The sequence below is a fragment of the Procambarus clarkii genome, chromosome 55, assembly GCF_040958095.1.
Source record: "Procambarus clarkii isolate CNS0578487 chromosome 55, FALCON_Pclarkii_2.0, whole genome shotgun sequence".
Lineage (NCBI taxonomy): Eukaryota > Metazoa > Arthropoda > Malacostraca > Decapoda > Cambaridae > Procambarus > Procambarus clarkii.
In genome coordinates this window covers 32,324,134-32,345,284 of record NC_091204.1, presented here as the reverse complement: position 1 = coordinate 32,345,284, position 21,151 = coordinate 32,324,134, and positions in this window count along the sequence as shown.

Here is a 21,151-nt window from a genome sequence, read left to right as displayed (position 1 = left end):
AAGAGATATAAATGACCCCTCACCTGCTCTGGTGCTCTTGGGAGGTGTTGATCTTTGGGGTATTTAAATACTCCGAAATTACCATCTCCTTTAAGGGTCTGAGCGGGTGGTGGAGCGGGTTAAGGCGTACCTGTTATGCCAGTTGCTGGAAGGCTTCTGTGCTGGCTAGGGTTCGAGTCTCCTGGTGGGAAAGTGTTCTTAAGTTGTATACTTAACTCTCGTGTTTAGGAGAGTTGTGCCTTAAGCAGAGACACTGTGTCTTCCCATATTAACAGGGACTTGATGAAATTAACGTATAAATGACCCCTCACCTGCTCTGGTGCTCTTGGGAGGTGTTGATCTTTGGGGTATTTAAATACTCCGAAATTACCATCTCTTTTAAGGGTCTGAGCGGGTGGTGGAGCGGGTTAAGGCGTACCTGTTATGCCAGTTGCTGGAAGGCTTCTGTGCTGGCTAGGGTTCGAGTCTCCTGGTGGGAAAGTGTTCTAAAGTTATATATATATATATATATATATATATATATATAATATGAAACACTGAATTGCAATGCTAAACCTGTTCTTAAATACATGGTAGGGGGCTGTAGCAGAATCTTTGAAATCCACACTAGAAACAAATATTTATTTGATATTCCAAGAGTGCGACTTAACCAAAGTGGAAATATTCCACAAATCAAGAGTCCCAAAATGTAAAATGTTCTTCCCAATAACATCAAAGACTGTCCCTCTCTCAACCAGTTTAAGAGAGAAACTAAGTACTACCTAATAAATGCCATGTAACCTACCTTACTTACTGATAGTCAACCTATGTCTTCCTATTATTAAACAATAATGAATAATGACTGAACTTGTAATACTGCTATATGCCAAGTAAAAAAAAATACTGTTTATATAGTTAAAATTACCATCAGCTGTTCGGTTGCAGTTTTGCTGTTCCGTTCAACATGTAATTATTGTCATTCTTTTTATTTTTTTCTACTTTTGTTCAACTTTTGCTTTTCATCTCAATTATTTTTAACAATTAGTTTTAAGTGTTTATCCACAGCATGCCTGAAACACTGTGCATATTAGTGGCTTTAGGCATAGTATATTCTTGCTTTATCTAGAAATCCAACATTGTGCTTGTAACCCATTTTCTATGTACGTTTCTCAAAAAAACATTATCATCTTTAGCATTATCATTATGTTAAACAGGAATAATTTACGGAATAGTATAGTGAAAGGATAGAAGAGTGGGGAATATAATATGTGATTTTTGAGAATATACCAACAGTTTGAGACTTTGCCTGTGTACTGTATGTGAGTGTTCAAATTTAGTCTCTTGTTTATGTATAAGCCAAGGAACTTTTTCATCATTTTTAATGGTAATGTTGACATTATCTATTTGAAGGTGAATTTCATTTGATAATTTACTTCCAAATACAATGTAATAGGTCTTCTCTATATTTAGTTTGTTGGTTGACATCCAACCACATCCAGTTTGTTTCAATTTGTTGTTTACAATATTACTTATTGTGTGTTGCATTGGAGTTTGAATAGATGAGGGTAGTATCGCCAGCAAATAATATTGGTTTAAGGATGTTAGAGACATTTGGTAAATCATTGATGTATATAAGCAATAGGAAAGGTTCTAAGATGCTGCCCTGTGGCACTCCTACGGTTACAGTAGAGATGTGGGGGGGGGGGTTATGTCATTAATGGCTACATATTGGTGTCTATCATTAAGATATGATAGAATATAGTTATCAGGAAGGCCTCAGATTCTGTAATGATTAAGTTTAAGTAAAAGGTAGGTATGGCTTACAGTATCAAAGCCTGACTGTCAATTATATTAACCTGAATCTGGCAGTTATATTATCCTAAGACTGGCAATTATAAAACTCATATATATATATATATATATATATATATATATATATATATATATATATATATATATATATATATATATATATATATTATATAAATAGCATAAATATGTTAATTACATTACCTTGAATCGGGCAGTTTTATATTTATATGGATCTAGCAATTCGATATATGTATATATGAATCTGGCAATTCTATATATATAAGTAGCAAGCAATTCTATATATATAAGTAGCAAGCAATTATATATATATATATATATATATATATATATATATATATATATATATATATATATATATATATATATATATATATACAGTACTGTATATGAATCTGGCAATAATATTAGCCTGATTCTGATATTTGTATTATCTTAAATCTGGTATTTTATAAACCAAAACTTTGCATTTATATGAGTGACTCCAGAATTTGTATTATAATGCGGAGTATTTCATCAAAGGCTTAAATACTAATACTGTATTTATTTCATTTGTTTACAGATGCCTTAATCTGACAATTTATTAATATAAAAGGATGTCTGCTTTTAAATTAGTGATTTAAAAAATTTGATGTAAAGTCCTTAGTTTGAATATTGTTTAATTGATAAGTATATTTATGATCATTATTGGCCTGTATTATGAGGTGTAGGAGTAACCTATATGGTTTTCATTGGTCGTTCAATTTCTTGTCTTGATGGATGTGAATGATGTTTAATTATTATTTATTTAGGCTCTATTATTAGTTCAGATTATTTATAGATAGAATAATGTGCAATAGATGGCTCTTAAAACCTGTTAATTATTATATTATTATTACTTGACAATTGTCCAACATTCCAATTTACTGTCCTCTTACTATAAGTGTTGTTTTAATTAGCACATAAATGATCTTCACGTAATATGGTTTATTTACCCCCATGACAATGCTTCAGTATTTGTAAAGTTATAATTCCCGGTTATTAAGGTAATTAGAGAAATAACAAACCCTGAATATATGAACGTTAAAAGCATTTTGGTATGTGCAAAATATTCTTGTTTTGCAAGAACACTGGCTTACATCTTATGAATATCAAAACCACTTCAAATTTATTGATAGTTCTTTTTCCACTGCCAGTATTGACATGTCTATTGACTGGTCAGGTCCTGGAAGACCCTATGGTGCTGCTGCTATCCTGGGCATAACAATATGCAATGTAAAGTTGGGGTTGTCAATATTGTATCAGGGCTCACTCCTGCTATACTTGTGTCCTATAGTTTTTTTTTTTTTTTTTTTTTTTTTTTTTTTTTTTTTTTTTTTTTTTTTTTTTTTGTGATATATACAAGAGTTGTTACATTCTTGTACAGCCACTAGTACGCATAGCGTTTCGGGGTCCCTGGAATACGATCCCCTGCCGCGAAGAACCGTTTTTTCATCCAAGTACACATTTTACTGTTGCGTTAAACAGAGGCTGCAGTTAAGGAATTGCGCCCAGTAAATAATCCCCGGCCAGGATACGAACCCATGACATAGCGCTCGCGGAACGCCAGGCGAGTGTCTTACCACTACACCACGGAGACTGTTGACGGAGTTATGTGGAGATGATTTTGGGGCTTATCGTTCCCATGGCCCGGTCCTCGACCAGGCCGCCTTTTTGTTACACAATCCCAAGGAAGCAGCCTGTAGCAGCTGTCCATCTCTCAGGTACATATTTACTGCTAGGTGAACAGACGGATCAGGATGAAAGAAATTCTGCCCATTTGTTTCCGCCTCCACCAAGGATCGAACCCGGAACCTCAGGACTATGAATCTGATGCGCTGTCCACTCAGCTGTCAGGGGCCTGAAAGGTGCTCAGCAGTATTTGATTATGTGTGTGTGTGTATATGCATAGTTTCCACAAGCAATATCAACTGTGCAGATGAGTATGGAAATATATGATCAGAAATATATCAGTTGACTAATTTGTATCATAATGCTGAACTCATGGGTGGTAGATGATTTTTAACACTGATTTTACCCGCTAAGATGTATACTTAAATTTGTTTAATGAATTCATGGATGCTGAAAATTTACATAATCCTGCTATTAATGATTTATTTACTATTACTATAGCTTTATGTCATGAGATAGGAATGGAAGGTCTCATATTGATAATTTTCTTATTGATGATATAACTGGTCACACCTTTAAGTATAAGGCTGTCAGTGATGACAACCTGTCCTGGTATCATCCTGCCATGGCCACCTCCAATATACCTCACTCACAAGTTGCTGCTGCCAAAGAAAACATAAACCTCCCTAGAACACACCTAAACATAGGAAGGCCACTCTTGCTGACCTGGATAAGTGTAAATGCCTGCTTAACGAATACTCAAATCACAAGTGATGCAATTGCTTGCAATATTATTCAGTGCAATTTGCATCAGAACAATCTCAAGGACTTTTTCACATCTGTCGTTTCAGTGCTAGATAGTGCAGGGGAAGAGAGTATTTATCTTATAACCAATAAAAGAAGTAGTATGCCAGGTTGGAATAATCATGTTAGGGAATTTCAAAATAGATCTACCTTTTGGCATAACCTACAGAAAGATGCAGGGTGCTCCAGATCTTTTGGAAAACCCTACGGAAAGTTGCAGGGTGCTCCAGACCATTTGGCATAACTTATGGAAAGATGCTGCAGGCCCCAAACCTTTTGGCATAATCTGTGGAAAGAATCAGGGGGGGGGGGCGCCAGACCTTCTGGCATAACCTATGTAAAGATGCAGGGGGCCCCAGAGACGGTTGGTGGCCCCACCTCAGGTGTGGCACCAGGGCTCAATATCATTAAGAAAGAAAAAGATAATATTGTGAGATCAAAAGTTGCCGATAAGCTTTCAAGGAAAAAGTTTTATGATTTTTTGAGTGAAATTAGAAACAAAAGGTTCATGCAGAGGAGTAACAAAAGTTATAGATGATGTCTCCGGGGACCAATAATATATGAAATGGTTTAAAAGAAAAATCTTTAACATTGTAGAACACTGCGAGGTGCAGGACAGATGAGACTGAAACTGACCTAATTACAGCTGTATGTGAAACCTGTATGCACCCTGCCCCCCCCCCCCACCCTAATGTTAAACACCTGCACACTGTAACCCATGTAATAGTTGAGAAAACATAGAAAGCTAAACAATAGGAATTATGATATTTTACATAATTAAGATATAATACAGTAATATATTATGATATATTACTGTATTTTATTTATTATTTTTTTATTTTTGTATACAAGGGTTCTTACATTCTTGTACAGCCAATAGCACGCATAGTTTTTTAGGTGAATGTCTGTGTGTCTTACAGGCACACTCTCCCATGGTACATCACCACCATGTGTCTTACAGGCACACTCTCCCATGGTACATCACCACCATGTGTCTTACAGGCACACTCTCCCATGGTACACCACCACCATGTGTCTTACAGGCACACTCTCCCATGGTACATCACCACCATGTGTCTTACAGGCACACTCTCCCATGGTACGTCACCACCATGTGTCTTACAGGTACACTCTCCCATGGTACATCACTACCATGTGTCTTACAGGCACACTCTCCCATGGTACATCACCACCATGTGTCTTACAGGCACACTCTCCCATGGTACATCACCACCGTGTGTCTTACAGGCGCACTCTCCCATGGTACATCACCACCATGTGTCTTACAGGCACACTCTCCCATGGTACATCACCACCATGTGTCTTACAGGCACACTCTCCCATGGTACATCACCACCATGTGTCTTACAGGCACACTCTCCCATGGTACATCACCACCATGTGTCTTGACCTTGTCAAGCACAAGGCGAAGCTTGAAAAATTTCAGAGGTATGTCACTAGACTAGTCCCAGAATTAGGAGGCATGATTTACGAGGAAAGGCTGCGTGAAATACATCTCACGACACTGGAAGACAGAAGAGTAAGGGGAGGCATGATCACTACCTACAAAATTCTCAGAGGAATTGACAGGGTTGATAAAGATTAACTGTTTAACACGGGTGACACGCGAACAAGGGGACACAGGTGGAAACCTGAGTATCCAAATGAACCACAGGGACGTTAGAAAGAACTTTTTCAGTGTCAGAGTAGTTAACAGGTGGAATGCATTAGGCAGTGATGTGGTGGAGGCTGACTCCATACACAGTTTTAAATGTAGATATGATAGAGCCCAGTAGGCTCAGGAATCTGTGCACCATTTGATTGACAGTTGAGAGGCGGGACCAAAGAGTCAGAGCTCAACCCCTGCAAGCGCACACACACACACAGGGGGCCGGTGGCTGAGTGAACAGCATGCTGTACGCGTGATCCTGTGGTCCCAGGTTCGATTCCCGGCGCTGGCGAGAAACAATGGGCAAAGTTTCTTTCACCCTGATGCGCTTATTACCTAGCAGTAAATAGGTACCTTGGAGTTAGACAGCTGTTACGGGCTGCTTCCTGGGTGTGTGGGTGGGGGAGGAATTTGAAGTTAGTTACAGTTGATTGATTGACAGTTGAGAGGTGGGCCTAAAGAGCAGAGCTCAACACCCGCAAGAACATCTAGGTGAATACACACAAAACAGATAAAATCAAATCAAATGTTTATTCAGGTAAAGTACATACATACAAGGTGGTTAACTTACCTTGAGGTTACCTTGAGGTGCTTCCGGGGCTTAGCGTCCCCGCGGCCCGGTCGTCGACCAGGCCTCCTGGTTGCTGGACTGATCAACCAGGCTGTTGGACGCGGCTGCTCGCAGCCTGACGTATGAGTCACAGCCTGGTTTTTAATTGATGGGCCTCGACTCCACCTTGTGTCATGTGGCCATTTTGTTCCCCCTAGTGCACCTTATCCCCAAGAGCAGTTTTCTTAATGTATTTTTAATTGCCATGGATACTGTCACGCATCCTTAATTGATTTTTAATGTATTTTTAATGCGCGCTGCTCCGTCTCGTGTCTTGGATCTCCCTTGTATTTTTTAATGCCGCCGAGACCAATTTATCCTTCAGGGACTTATTTCGCTTCCAGGTTAGCATGGGTGGGCTCTTGGGAAACTTCCTCCCTGAAGGGTGGACTCCAAACTTCTGTTCCAGCCAGGTCCAGAGTCGTTTCATAACCTACTTCATGGGTTTCTCGAAGCCATCAAAGTAGGTTGTCACCAAGATGTCCCTGTCTTGGTGTCTCTTTCCGGTGTGTTGGAGTAGTTCCTCCCGTATCTTCTGTTCCAGCTTCCTCGCTGCTTTGTCGAGCACTTCCTCAGGATAATCCCTGTTCCTGGAGATACAAAACGTTGATGAATTTATAAATAGAGCTAGTACATACAATGCCTAAAGCCTCTATAAAGCGAAGCGTTTCTGGCAGGAAAAACACTAAAGACTAAAACCTAATACTAATTGGGATTAAAGTATAAATTGTGTTGAGAAAATAAAAATATAAAAAAAGGGGGAGCATGGCAGAAAAATAGCAAATATACAATTTGGTCAACAAACAGCATTGTTTAAAATAGTAGACATTGGTTGACATTTAGGGGTGATCGAGGTAGGTTACAGGGAGTTAATTAGGTAGTACTTAGTTTTTATCTTAAACTGGTTGAGAGAGGTACAGTCTTTAACATAATTGGGAAGGTCATTCCACATTTTGGGTCCCTTGATTTGTAGAGCATTTCTAGTTTGATTAAGTCGTACTCTTGGAATATCAAAACTGTATTTATATCTGGTGTGGTGCCCGAAGGTTCTGTTACAATCTTTTAGGAAACTTTAAGGTCAGGATTGACATTACAGTTCAGCGTTTTATATATATAAAATACACATGAGAGGATGTGCAGTAACTTAATATCTAACATATTCAGAGATTTGAGTAAGGGGGTACCGAGTGCTGTCTGGGGCCAGAGTTAGATATTGTCCTAATAGCAGCTTTGTGTTGAGGAATTAGAGGACGTACACACACGCACCTCATATCTATCATTACTAAGAGTGTTAATACCTCCCCCCCCCCTCCAACGAGGCAACGGAGAGCTGACTGGTAATCCGGATATCCGTTGTCTCTCGGGCCAAGGTTGAGACACATTATATTGAATGGCCCAGAATGTGGAATGACCTTCCCAACCATGTTAAAGACTGTACCTCTCTCAACCAGTTTAAGTTAAAAACGAAGCTATACCTAATAAATTCCCTGTAACCTACCTTACCCCTCTATTGTCAACCCATGTATGTTTTTTTTTTTTTTCAAATCAACGCTGTTTGAATGTAATTTTCTGTAATAATTTGTAATTGTATTTGTGCTGCTTTTTCAACAATGTTCCCCCCTCTTTTACCTCTATTTTTATTTGTACTCAACGCATTTTTTTCTTTTTACCCATTAGTTTTAAGCTTTAGTCATTAGTGTTTTTCCTGCCCGAAACGCTTTGCGTAATAGTGGCTTTAGGCATTGTATGTACTAGCTCTATCTATAAAGCCAACAAACTTTGTAAAATCTCTTTATGTATGTACCTTTACCTAAATAAAAATTATTATTATTATTATTATTATTATTATTATTATTATTATTATTATTATTATTATTATTATATATATTGATTCTCCTTCGCGCCAGTCTACCTTATTAGTGAAGCCTCCGTTCTCTATACTTTAGAGAACGGAGATCGGAGAACAATATAGATGGTAAACTATACCATTCCAGACCTTCACGGAGACCTTGGAAAGTAAGTACTAGTCTCACCACGTCATGGTAAGGAATTCCAGCTGGCAGCTGAGTGACAGGAAAAAAACAGATTTTTATTTTTAATGTCTATCTTTAATTCTGTCGGCCTCTGTCTATCTCTGTCTCTCTACCCAGCCTCTTGGGGTGGACGGTAGAGCGAAGGTCTAGCTTCATGCAGATCGGCGTTCAATCCCCGAACGTCCACAAGTGGTTGGACACCATTCCTTTCCCCCCGTCCCATCCATAGTTCTTATCCTGACCCCTTCCCAGTGGTTGGGCACCATCACCAGCAATGGACCAGTAATGCCAGACCAATGATGAACCATTGATGGACCAGTAATGCCAGACCAATGATGAACCATTGATGGACCAGTAATGCCAGACCAATGATGGAACATTAATGGACCAGTAATGCCAGACCAATGATGGAACATTAATGGACCAGTAATGCCAAACCAATGATGAACCATTGATGGACCAATAATGCCAGACCAATGATGGAACATTAATGGACCAATAATGCCAGACCAATAATGAACCATTGATGGACCAGTAATGCCAGACCAATGATGGAACATTAATGGACCAGTAATGCCAGACCAATGATGAACCATTGATGGACCAATAATGCCAGACCAATGATGGAACATTAATGGACCAGTAATGCCAGACCAATGATGAACCATTGATGGACCAGTAATGCCAGACCAATGATGAACCATTGATGGACCAGTAATGCCAGACCAATGATGGAACATTGATGGACCAGTAATGACAGACCAATGATGGACCATTGATGGACCAGTAATGACAGACCAATGATGGAACATTGATGGACCAGTAATGACAGACCAATGATGGACCATTGATGGACCAGTAATGACAGACCAATGATGAACCATTGATGGACCAGTAATGACAGACCAATGATGGACCAGTGTTGGATATTTCCAACATCGAATACAGCATTGTTGTATTCTCATTACTTATTACTAACTATACTAAATATTGTAGTAAGTAAAGTTAACAACTCGTAGAATTCTCATGTACTAATAATTCATGTGTGCATTAGGCTAGAATTCTCACGTCACCTGACGCCAGTATTGCGTCAGATTTCTTTACAGTAAAACACATTATGTTCAATTTGTGTGAGAATTAAATACGATTCTCCATAATTAAAGCACTCTGTATGACAACTGATTGCAGACGAATTGTTCTCTAACTAAAAGCCGAATAGAGCGTTAGAATCATAGCGTCTACCTCGCGATAGAGTTAACGTCATCAATGAATGCCATGGGGAGACATTGATTCCTCTCCCTTATATATTTACTATTCTTAAATAGTTAAATAATAATATTTCGTTCCTCTAAATAATAAACCCGTCCAGTCTTTAGAGTTTCAAGCGCGAATGCGAGAAATATTAATATTCAAGACAATAATTTGTGTTATGAACGTCGACTCGGCGTGGGTTGGAGGGACGCCATTCCCCACAGTCGGTCGGTACGCGGACACGTGCAAAGCCGAAAGGAGGCAAAGCTGCGCTTACCGTGCTCATAAAAGACGCCATTGTCCAGCAAATAGGACAGGTGTGATCCATCCTCAGATGAAAGCCGCCACTGTGAGGCGTGAACGACCTTGCAGATAATATCTTCAACTAGTGCTGGTGTTAAATGAGGGACCCCTAGACTTGGTTCCTGACGACACGTGATCAGCCAGCTTGAAACGCATCAATCCAGGATAGGTTCACCGGAGTCTGGGATGCGAAATTACGGCAATCTTAATACTTATACAGTGCCCACAGCTAAGTACCTTTTATTTGATGCATCATTTACAGGTTTAATAATAGCGGGGTGATTGTTCGTCACGCGGCGAGATAACACCTAATAACAGGTGATTAGAATTCCATCTGTAGATATTAATAATCTTGAATATGAATTGAGTAGTTAAATCAATTGCTACTGGTAGTTATTTATCTTGCAGCTCGAGAGACGAATTCCTCATGCTGTCTTCTCCATGTTAACCGTGCCATTCGTCAGTGTACCAGACTTGGAGATTAAGAGGACTTCCAGGGTTATCTAAAGGAATCTACTACAAGCTAAGGCTTATTTCTTTTTTATTCATAACCTTGCAATTTGATGTATTCAGAATGTTGAATATTAATGTGTGATTTACTGTAACTCATTACTATGCTCATATTCATGTTCTTCTTTATATGAATAATATTATATTCAGCATTATTTATTGGATTAGATTATTATTAATTGAATTAGTGAACGAACCACACTGATTCCTGGACGTACTTACCTCCAGCAATAACCCCCCAATGTAGGTGTTTGAGGTTTGTTTCTTTAATAATACAGCCCATTAATTATTCTTATGATCATACTTTCTAGTCATATCCATAGTCACTGGTTTCTCTAGAATTTTATCTAATGATCTGAAATTCTCAGTTTCCCTCTTTACTTTAAAAGCGGGTGGTCCTTCGTAATTTAATTTACTACTTTAATTATTAATTAATCAGAATCAAGCCCAAATATCCCATATTATGGTCCTTATCGAACCGGATATGCATTAAATTTATAATTAAAATATTAACCATTAATAACTAATCCTTGTGTGATAGAAGCTAGACTAACTATTTAATTAATTGTGTCAACTAACAGTGTAACACACCAGTTAGCCTAGATCACACTAACAGCTACCTTTACATAGCTTTAGTGGGTCATAGCCAACTACCCACAACATTTAGACCTACACTTCATACTGAAGTAGAATCCTTAGGTCACCAAGAGCAACAGCTCATAACCTTATATTAATCACTAACACCAATTACCTGTTAACCATTTAGGCTATACCAATGTTTCAATGTATGGCTGTCAGCAGACTGTCCATTATAGCCTGAATCCATGTTTAAATTACTGATTCACTCAAGTCAGTGGATCATTAACATTTAGGGATCCAGTATACTAATATAAATTACTGATCTCATACTAGTTAATCATTACTAACCCTAATAACATTTTATTCCACAATTAGGAGTACATTTAGGAGTTAGATAATATTTACGGCAGTAGAATACTTGCCAAACACAATTAATTCCTTTGTGTTCATTTAATTTCTTATACACATAATTACACAAGTGTATATTATATAAAATACAAAAAACCCAAAAACACAGCACAATTATTTGCACATTACTGCACCATAATATAATCTTTGTCAACCTTAGTAGGTAGCAATTTAGGCTGTGATTGTGTTGAATCTGGCACAAGCACAGACTAAATATAGTTGTAGTTTCTCAAGTAGAAATTCACACGACTAGGCTTGAGCTAGTTAGTGACATATATTATTCTTTTGTGCTGACCCTATCAAGGGTGGGATTAACCATTTATTGTGTAATTATTTTATTGCATATTTCTATGTATGTCTTTGAGTGTTACTGTAAGTCCACTACCCATCCGAGGCTGATTTAGAAGAGCTAAGCTGAGGAACACCTGTAGTGAGACCAAGGTACCACTCAAATGTTAGTTGCTTATTATTAGGTAGGTAGCTAACCTCTAAATGAGGTAAATTACAACCAGCCTCAAGAAATATTAGGCTGTCAATAATTATACCTGCTCTGCATCAAGGAGCAGACACTATAGCTATACCACTAGCTACATAAGCCCTATCAGGCTCAATTACCGCAAGAATGAATCCTTTAGAAAGGAACGCAAGATTCTTGACAGCTCTTCAAGGTCCTTTAGGAAAACTGCTTATGAAATGTCATTTCTGTGTCGAAACTGACCCAGGTGACGTCTATAGACTAGCAAGTTCCATAAGGATCGCCAACCAAAAATATGACTATATCAAGACTGTAATCGAGACCCACAGGAATTTACTCCAGGCCGGTCATACTGTCTCAGACCACTTAAGTCTAACAGAATCTGATCTCGATAACTATGAACATTCTGTTCAAACCAGTTTAGACCGATATAAGGAGGTGCTTGCGAGACAAGATATTCCCGAGTGGGTGGATCAGATCATTAATAGACCTGTATCCAAGCTAACACTCAGCTCAGATGAAATACTTGAGCTAAATCAAGACGAGGAGAATCCTCTAATCAATGCTGATCACTATACAAGATCAACAACTGAAGATCAACCTTCATTTTCTAACCTCTCATCTAATACAGCTTCATGTGATGATTTGTTTACAGAGTCTGATCAAATTTCAGACCACTCTTCTCAATGTTCCCTGGATTCTATAAGTTCAATACATAATGCTACTGAATTAACTAGCTTATCACCAGAACCCAGAGAAACAAGTGAAGCTGCAGATGAAACAAGTGAAGCTGCAATGATCAGTGAATCTGAACCAGAAAATGATAAAGCTAATGCTGCAGCAGCAGCCGAAGCTGTAATCAAAGCTGAGGCTAAGCAAGAAGCCTTAAGCAACACAAGTAATGGTCACAATTGCTCCCAACAGCCTTCTAAAGTAAGTGCTGACAATGAGAAGACTATTATAAACCTTGTGCACCAATTATTAAATTTATCTTCACCAGAGCAATCAGTTGACTCTTTACAAGACTTTAGTTTTCAGCTCGAGTCACTGATAAATTCTTTCAGTAAAGAGGTGGATCACCCAACTACTGAGTGGATGACTAAAATTATCATCCAAAGAAAATTGTCTGGTGACACACTTAATAAACTATATGTATGCCAGAATGTTAATACCCTGTCAATGCAGGATATATTTACAGGTTTGCGTAATATGAGCAATCATACAGCAGACCCAGCAATTAATGCTAAATCTGAATGCACCAAAACTGTACCTACATCAGTTTCCTTACCTGAAACTTCTAAAGTGACACTGTCACTAGGTAACCAAGGTGCTAATACTCAATGTAACAACAATCAGTCAAATACTGATTCATCAGTGAGGCCTAAGAGTCCCACAGGTGCTCCTAAGAGACCTAATAGTCCAAAGAGCACTGCTAATAATCCATGTAACCAAAACCAGTCAAACACTGATTCATCAGTGAGGCCTAAGAGTCCCACAGGTGCTCCTAAGAGACCTAATAGTCCAAAGAGCACTGCTAATAACTCCACAGGTGCTCCTAAGAGACCAAATAGTCCAAAGAGCACTCCCAAGAGCCTGTTAATGGTTCCCCAGAGTACCCCAAGTACTCACAAGAGAATAAATAACAAGCAAATGCAAGCAGCAAAACCATCACAACCTGCAAATACTGTTTTACCTAAACCGGTAATCCCTAAACGATCTGCAGGATGGGGAATATGTTTGTTTTGCAATCAAAAACATTCTCTGTACAATTGTACTAATTATCCTAATAGAGACACAAGAGTCAGACGACTCAAACAGTTACACAAATGTACTAGGTGTCTCAAACCACATAATGTTAACAGCTGTGACACCCCACTGAACACCTGCAATAGGTGTAGAAGGGGCAAGCATCATGCTGCACTGTGCAAATTAGTTAGGACTAATTATGTCAATCCTAGAATGGGACGTAGAGAATCTACACCAGTACAGTGCTGCAAGGTGCGAGATGTGTACAGCGTAACTTCCCAAGCATCTCAAGTGGATGCTGCCTTGCCTACTGCCCAACTTCAAGTGAAGAACAGAGGAGCCAAGATCACCATACGTGGACTATTTGATCAAGGTTCCCAGAGAACTTTCATTACTCAAAGGGCAGCAGAGGCACTTAATTTACAACCAATAGGACAAGTAAAATTAAACTTGTCAGGGTTCATGATAAATCGAGGAACCCATGAATACTCAGTAGTTCAACCGCTTGTACGACTAGGTAGTCAAGCCAAGGCTGTCCAAGCCATTGTTGTAGATCAAATACCTTTAGACTTAAATATTAAGGGTCTGGGGTACACAGCCCACTTCCTGCAGGAGCGTGAAATTAATTTGGCTGACAACAAATTAACGTCTGACCGCCTTAACAATGTCGATGTACAAGTAGGAGCCGACTACTATTACCAGTTCATAACTGGACATGTTAAACGATTGGGAATGAATATGCTCCAATCTGCAGGAGGCTACTTACTTACTGGTAAAGTTCTGAATGTGAACAAGCCTAAACCTGCCAACAATAATAAATTAGTCAGCAGTGAATCAATTCTCCAGCAGCAAGCTAAAGGGAGAAACACAGCTGAATAATAAACTCAGATTGAATGTGGTGCAATTGATACTCGCCGAGATGTTTCATAGCTCTCAGTGATAACCAATGGTCCGTACTCAAACAAGTACAAGTCACAGCGACCAAGCTATTGAATTCACTACAGACCTAGAATTATTCTCGACAAATAGTAATTGACCACACTCAGTCTTCCTAGTTAAATTGTAATGTTAGGCTAGAGAATCTAGTACTCCCTAGGAATTAATAATGTTAGGCTAGAGAATCTAGCACTCAATGCCACTGGCATTTTCTGAATTTAGTGATAACATTCACTAGGACCACTGGTCCACTATACTTGCGCTTAAAGGTTTGCCAAGAAAACCTTCTTAATACCATGTTTTCTGCACTAAGAGTTAGTGATAAATACTTGCATTAATTGTTTGAGTTGTTTTTTCTTTCGTTTCTGCTTATTTAGTGTAGGAACGCAGCACGAACAAACTTGCAAACTTACTAATATGTAAGTAAATTTCCAGAGAACTAATATGTTTAATGCATTACCGTTAAACATTAGCATTGTTAATTAACATGCTTCATGAGCTTAACATAGCTCACCTTAGAATTAACGTAATAATATGAGTGCTCGTTCACCATGCGCACGAGCTTAATATTACTCGCCATGATAACTGAATGACAAAACTCCACCTCGTTAATTCGAGTTCACTGAACTCACCCTGTTAACTGTTAACGAGCTCCATGTAGCTCACCCTGTTAGCACTAGCTAACGAGCTCACCCTGTCAACACTGTTGACGAGTTCACTGCAACTCACCCTGTTAACTGTTAACGAGCTCCATGTAGCTCACCCTGTTAGCACTAGCTAACGAGCTCACTGTAGCTCACCCTGTCAACACTGTTGACGAGTTCACTGCAACTCACCCTGTTAGCACTAGCTAACGAGCTCACTGTAGCTCACCCTGTCAACACTGTTGACGAGTTCACTGCAACTCACCCTGTTAGCACTAGCTAACGAGCTCACTGTAGCTCACCCTGTCAACACTGTTGACGAGTTCACTGCAACTCACCCTGTTAGCACTAGCTAACGAGCTCACTGTAGCTCACCCTGTTGACGAGTTCACTGCAACTCACCCTGTTAGCACTAGTTAACGAGCTCAATGTAGCTCACCCGGTCAACACTGTTGACGAGTTCCATGCAACTCACCCTGTTAGCACTAGCTAACGAGCTCACTGTAGCTCACCCTGTCAGCACTGTTGACGAGTTCACTGTAACTCACCCTGTTAGCACTAGCTAACGAGCTCACTGTAGCTCACCCTGTCAACACTGTTGACGAGTTCACTGTAACTCACCCTGTTAGCACTGCTAACGAGCTCAGTGTAGCTCACCCTGTCAACACTGTTGACGAGCTCACTGTAGCTCACCCTGTCAACACTGTTCACGAACTCACTGTAGCTCACCATGTTCACGAGTTCAATATAGCTCGACCTGTTAATGAGCTCAATACTGCTCACAATGTTAATTCGAGTACATTTTTGCTCACAATTAGCTTAGTCCCTCACTTAGGTAGGTTAGAAATTCAAACCATTTATTTAGGTAGGTTTAGGGACTTTAGTAGTGTCAACTGAGTACTAGCCTAATCTGTACTCACCATTAATTACAGTTGACTATACTTATAGAGACTGATCTAATAAACTCAAATTCATGTAAAGGTGATTTCGTATTAACCAGTTTACAGTGTCAAGCCTATGAGCTGCCATTTAATTAGCTCATAAGTCAGAATGACTAGGCTACTAATCTCACTGTCGACTCAGAATTTTCCTTGATTTTAATGAATAAACTTTTCAGTTCTCTACTTTTCTATTTTAGCTGATTAGCAAATTAATTGTACCATCAGTCAGCATGACTACTGCACGGCAGTGCACATTAAATTCAACTTCCTCATTTGAATTTGAGGTGATCGTGATGCTGCGTGATGTTATTGTCTAGTAACTCAATAGTTACAAGTCACAGCGACCCTAGACAGTGACCTTACTGTAGTGTCATAGTCTCCTTGATCTTAAATGACTAATAATACTTTACTGTATAATTATACAATAGTGTTATCAGTTCTTAGGAACTTATTCTGAGTTTACCTACGATTCAGCAGCTACGTAATACACCATTACATGTCACTGCGACCCTAGTTGTTGAGTTTATTGTGAGCTTTAGAGTGTTCCTGATTACCGATAACTTAATCATTTAATGTTTCATTATTTCATGCATGTTTCCACTAAGGGAAACTGCAAGCCTATTACAACTCTGAGCAAGAGTAATTTCCTTCACTTCCCACTGAGATGACTGTGATGATGCCACGATGTGATATCACGTAACGAAACATTACACGTCACTATGACCCAGGATATCGCATCACTGTAGATTCTGTTAGTTTAAATTGTGAGAGTTGAATTTTATAAATATTGTGTAGGCTACAAACAACATGTTTCAGTTGACATGTAAATAGCAAGACTCAAATTCTTGTAAGTCCTTGATAAATCCGGGACGTTCGTTATGTGTGTACTAACATACTAACATACTAATGTATTAATCTTAATATCACTTCGGGATAGGTCAGTACAACACAGTACACTGCGACCCTGGGAATCCCCCCCCGGAGTTATGTTGGATATTTCCAACATCGAATACAGCATTGTTGTATTCTCATTACTTATTACTAACCATACTAAATATTGTAGTAAGTAAAGTTAACAACTCGTAGAATTCTCATGTACTAATAATTCATGTGTGCATTAGGCTAGAATTCTCACGTCACCTGACGCCAGTATTGCGTCAGATTTCTTTACAGTAAAACACATTATGTTCAATTTGTGTGAGAATTAAATACGATTCTCCATAATTAAAGCATTCTGTATGACAACTGATTGCAGACGAATTGTTCTCTAACTAAAAGCCGAATAGAGCGTTAGAATCATAGCGTCTACCTCGCGATAGAGTTAACGTCATCAATGAATGCCATGGGGAGACATTGATTCCTCTCCCTTATATATTTACTATTCTTAAATAGTTAAATAATAATATTTCGTTCCTCTAAATAATAAACCCGTCCAGTCTTTAGAGTTTCAAGCGCGAATGCGAGAAATATTAATATTCAAGACAATAATTTGTGTTATGAACGTCGACTCTGCGTGGGTTGGAGGGACGCCATCCCCCACAGTCGGTCGGTACGCGGACACGTGCAAAGCTGAAAGGAGGCAAAGCTGCGCTTACCGTGCTCATAAAAGACGCCATTGTCCAGCAAATAGGACAGGTGTGATCCATCCTCAGATGAAAGCCGCCACTGTGAGGCGTGAACGACCTTGCAGATAATATCTTCAACTAGTGCTGGTGTTAAATGAGGGACCCCTAGACTTGGTTCCTGACGACACGTGATCAGCCAGCTTGAAACGCATCAATCCAGGATAGGTTCACCGGAGTCTGGGATGCGAAATTACGGCAATCTTAATACTTATACAGTGCCCACAGCTAAGTACCTTTTATTTGATGCATCATTTACAGGTTTAATAATAGCGGGGTGATTGTTCGTCACGCTGCGAGATAACACCTAATAACAGGTGATTAGAATTCCATCTGTAGATATTAATAATCTTGAATATGAAATGAGTAGTTAAATCAATTGCTACTGGTAGTTATTTATCTTGCAGCTCGAGAGACGAATTCCTCATGCTGTCTTCTCCATGTTAACCGTGCCATTCGTCAGTGTACCAGACTTGGAGATTAAGAGGACTTCCAGGGTTATCTAAAGGAATCTACTACAAGCTAAGGCTTATTTCTTTTTTATTCATAACCTTGCAATTTGATGTATTCAGAATGTTGAATATTAATGTGTGATTTACTGTAACTCATTACTATGCTCATATTCATGTTCTTCTTTATATGAATAATATTATATTCAGCATTATTTATAGGATTAGATTATTATTAATTGAATTAGTGAACGAACCACACTGACTCCTGGACGTACTTACCTCCAGCAATAACCCCCCAATGTAGGTGTTTGAGGTTTGTTTCTTTAATAATACAGCCCATTAATTATTCTTATGATCATACTTTCTAGTCATATCCATAGTCACTGGTTTCTCTAGAATTTTATCTAATGATCTGAAATTCTCAGTTTCCCTCTGTTACGAACCCGGATCCAACGTCCGAGCCTGGAGCAGTGACAAACACGCCATCTGTGGGTCAGCTCCCGAAACCCCCGCCAAACGAACGACGACACCTAGTGAGGACAGCGTGTACTGGCCTCGAGGACCAGTTTCCAGTCTGGTTCAGCGCTCAACACCGCCGCTCCTGACCTCTGGTGAGGTGGTGCTCCGACGACAGCGCCATCTAGGGAGTGGATATGTCGGGCGTTTGTATCTGAGCCTGCCAGTGTGGTGTATTAGTGTCCCGGTTATTAATGACGTGTCTGCTTACAGAGCCAACCTGGGACCACTGTGTTGAAGGTGAAGTCAGTCTACCCGAGGCAGCCAGTCTCCATACAGTGAAGTTTGCTGCAGCTGTCGTGACGTCGCCCCCCCGGAAGAACACTGTGGTGTGTTAAGCCTGCCAGTGGAGTGGCAGTGGAAGGATTTACCCGGGACCGACGGTTGGAGACGATAATCCACTGGGGTATTGAGGACAGGAGGGTGATTGGTGATATCACACGAGACTCCTGTCTAGGGCGTACCCCTTATATCGTTCGTGGAGTGGCCGTACCAGCCTTGGTGGCTCTGTACCTGCCAGCAGACCTGCTGGACGTGTGGTTGACGGCCTCCACGACGGTGCCCCCAGTGGACCTGTGTTGTGGCTGACCTGTGGCCAGGGTAGACTCGGCGTTCTCAGAGGACACGTCTTGAGGCCACGAAGAAAGCGCCGCGGACTCAGCATCTAGCTTCAAGGATCCATAGTCTCCAGAAGAAGACTATAGTGTGGGTCCCCTTTGTAAAGTGTTAATACCCCTCCCCCTGTGTAATCTTTTTATATATTATTTATTGGTGGTGGTCAATATATTATATTAAGTTCTTGACTTTATTTCCCTTCCCCTTTAAGTTACTTGCGTCACGGATCGCATCCCTTGATAGCCCCTACTGGCTTGGGGCCGGATATATATCTTCCTCTAACTACATCAGAGTAAGAACCCCGTTGCGTCCCGAGAGGGCCGTAACATAATTGGCATCCCCAGCGGGATCCGTCCCCTTGTTAAGTATGTTTGACAGGGGTGGTGAAGTGGCGTAATCCCTGTAAATAATTCCCCCTGTGTGACGATTGTGACGTTATACGTCCTGTGCGGTGCTCAGAGTGACTGAGTGCGATATTGTGCAGTGCGGTGCTCGCTGTGAATAAGCGATTAAGTGCAATATTGACTAGTGCGGTGCTCAGTGATTCAGTGCAATATTGTAGAGCGAAGTGTTCGCTTGGACTCAGTGCAATATTGGGTAGTGCGGTGCCCGAAGTGATTACGTGCAATATTGGCAAGTGCAGTGTTTGGTGCGATAAAGTGCAATATTGACGTAGAACAGTGCTCGGTGTGTTAAGTGCTAACGTGTAAGCGGTGTGTTAAGTGCTAGTTGAGTGTTCCATCTGTGACAATGGCAGACAAAGCTACCATCGATGATCTGGACGATGTTCAGGCTTTTCTGAACAGAGTGGACTGTCTTGCCAGATTAAAGTATCTGAGCAAACCGGAACTTGTACTAGTGAGCGCCTACCTGGAGATCAAGGTCCGTGCCAGTGATTCCCGTGTGGAGATCTTGTCCAAGGTTCACCGGCACCTGAAGGCAGAAGAGAAACAGGAAGGCGAGACTCCTAGTACAAGGGAAGGTGAGGAAATAGCTTCCACAGAAAAGGAAGATAAGGGCAGCGACGTTGATAGTGATGCAGGTGAGCTTAATATCAGCTTCCTAACAGTCAAAATGCGTGCCCTAGAGATCAATCGTGAAATAGAATGGAAGAAATTAGAAATGGAACGAGAGAGACATGGTAAAGAAATGGAGATGAAAGAAAAAGAATTGGCGATGAGGCGTTTAGAATTAGAAAGAGAAGAGAAACGAGAGAGAGAAGAGAGAGAAAGAGAAGAAAGAAGAGAAGAACGAGAAAGAGAAGAAAAAGAAAGACAAAGACAACATGAACTAGAAGTATTACGACTAGGCGCTGGACAGAGACAAACTGGAGTAAGCGGTTTCGATCCGGTAAGGAATATCAAAATGGTCCCCAAATTCAACGAGAGAGAGGTTTCGAAGTTCTTCGCAGCCTTCGAGAAAGTCGCTGCCTCTTTGGAGTGGCCAAGGGAGAATTGGGCCATCATGATAGTCAGTCTTGACTGGGAAGGCCCAAATCGCCTACTCTACGTTATCCCTTGACGACTCCGGCGATTACGATATGGTGAAGAAAGTGGTGCTCATGGCGTACCAATTGGT